The following is a 2,372-nucleotide window of genomic DNA, read 5'->3' on the forward strand; positions in this document are numbered from 1 at the left end:
GAGATGGGATTAAAAGTCATATAAACATCCATTGGATGGGATTAGACCCAATAAAAAAGGACCAGGGACTTAGAGATAGATCAAAAGAAATGATCCACGTTGCAGCTCAAAGAGAAAAATGAGTGAAAAAATGAATATAGCCTAAGTAACCTGTGGGATAGGATAAAGCAGTCTTAACACACATGTAATTGGTGTCTCAGAGGAGGAAAGAAAGGTAATGGAGCAGAAAAAATTTTGATAAAATAGTGGCTAAGACTGTTCTAAGTTAGATTGAAAAAATAAGCGATCGAGGAAGTTCAATGACCCCTAAACAGGATAAATACAAAGAAAAGCATACTTAAGCTTATCATGGTCAGACTGCTGAAAACCAAACATCGAGAGAGATCTGGGGGAGCAGCTGGAAAAAAACAAAAGACAATTTTGTGTAGGAAAACGACGATGCAAGAGACAACAGACTTCTCCCACGAACAATGCAAGTCAGGAGACAATGGAACACCTTCAAGGCGATAGAAAAGATCTGTCAGCTTAGAATGCTATCAGTGAAAATGTCTTTCCAATATAAAAAAAACAAAAACAGTCTTGAATAAATAAAACAGAGAATTTGTTGCCGGTAGACCCACATCATAAGAAATGCTAATAAAGTCCTTAGGCTTAAGGGAAATGATACTAGATAGAATTTCACATTTATAGGGAGGAAAAAGTAACACTGGTATTGGTAAATATGTAGATAGATACAAAAGATCATTTTCCTTTTCTTGATTTCTTTAAAAATTAATCAACTCCTTAAAGCAAAAAAAAAAATAACAGTGCATTCTGTCTACAACCATGCTACCCTGAACAAGCGCGTTCCTGTCTGATCTCGGAAGCTAAGTAGGGTCGGGCCTGGTTAGTACTCGGATGGGAGACCACCTAGGAAGACCAGGTGCCGTAGGCGTAAAAAATAAAAAAAAATAAGGGATCGTAAACTGACAAGGTCCTTGCAATCTGTGAGGTCAACCAAGGATTACCTCGCCTAAGAAATAAAATAACAGTGCATTCTGGGATCCATAACATATAAAAGTAAAATATATGACCACAGTAACACAGAGGACAGGAGAGGATGAATAGAATTCTGTTTTTGTAAAGTTCTTACAGACTACATGAAGTGGTATGTTATTATTGGAAGATAGGCTGTGATAACTTAAGAATGCATATTATAACTCCTACGAGAACCACCAAAAATATAGCTGAGAAGCAAACAGAGAAGATAGAATGGAATGTTTTTAAATACTTGGTTAACCCAATAGGAGGCACAAAGGAACAAAGGATCAAAGAAGAGAAGTCACAAATAGATCACAAACAGCAAGACTGAAGATGTAAACTCATCCACAGCAATATATACATTAAACGTAAAGGGACTAGACACTCTAATTGAAAGGCAGATACTGTCGGACTTGATTTAAAAAAAAAACAGTCATGTCCGAATTCCCTGTGTGGAAGCGAGATAATTAAAAGAAGTTGTATGTCAAAGCTCCAAGCACAGTGCCTGGTTCACAGTGGGTGCATCTTAAGTGAAATGTCTGAACTTCGAGCCTGACTTTCCTGGACGCCTGTCAGTGAACTTCCTGTGGGGAGGTCCCAGTTGGCCATCCACACAGCATCCTGCCCGCCTGAGCATTCATCCGGCTGTCCTTGTTGAACGATGTGGGACACTTGACCACTTTTCAGGAACAAGAAGTGACCCTCCTCCTTTACCAGCTCCAAAGCAAGATTAAGTCACAAATGAAGGGATTCTCGAAGCTAGGACTAGAGCTTCACTTCGCTGAGGCTAACCATGGTCAGTGGCTCGTGGCCAGTATGGCCATCTAATCTGCCCAGCCCTCTCTTCTTCCCTGAGTGATGGCGCCAGCAGTCTGCCCACCAATCTCCAATGGCCCAGTGCTGCAGGCAAGGCCTCTTCCCCCAGAGGAGCTCTTGCTCTCTGGCCTGGAAGGTCAGCCCCTTTCTTACCCCTGGCATCTAGCACCCTCCGGTCAAGCCAAGGCACCCAGCCTTTGATCAGCAGGTTATGGGTGCAGGACAACAGGACAGTATCCTTGCTGGAGCAAGAGAAGTTAAATTAGGCTCCATTAGCCCAGGATGGGCTACAGACCCTAGGTTACCCCTTGCTAGTTGGTGGCCTGTGTCAGCAAAGAAAGGGGGATCGGAGCGGGGGCACTACCCCTCACCCCACATCTGGCCTCTCAGCTGAATTCAAAACCTTGAGGACTAAGTCGCTACTTCTAGCAACTTCTTGGCTGTCCAGTCCTTTGGTCTCTCCCTCCTCCAAATCCCCATCACTAACCCCCTTCCCACATGAGGGTAACTTCTACTCCAAATTCTAACACCATAGA

At 42.9% G+C, this 2,372-nt stretch overlaps 1 pseudogene; it reads left to right on the top strand.

The window, feature by feature from the left end:
• Positions 1-815: 815 nt before the first annotated feature.
• On the top strand, positions 816-934 carry LOC111742521 (annotated as a pseudogene).
• Positions 935-2,372: the final 1,438 nt, after the last annotated feature.

This window comes from Pteropus vampyrus, unplaced genomic scaffold (assembly GCF_000151845.1).
Source record: "Pteropus vampyrus isolate Shadow unplaced genomic scaffold, Pvam_2.0 Scaffold95, whole genome shotgun sequence".
In the NCBI taxonomy this organism is placed as follows: Eukaryota; Metazoa; Chordata; class Mammalia; order Chiroptera; family Pteropodidae; genus Pteropus; species Pteropus vampyrus.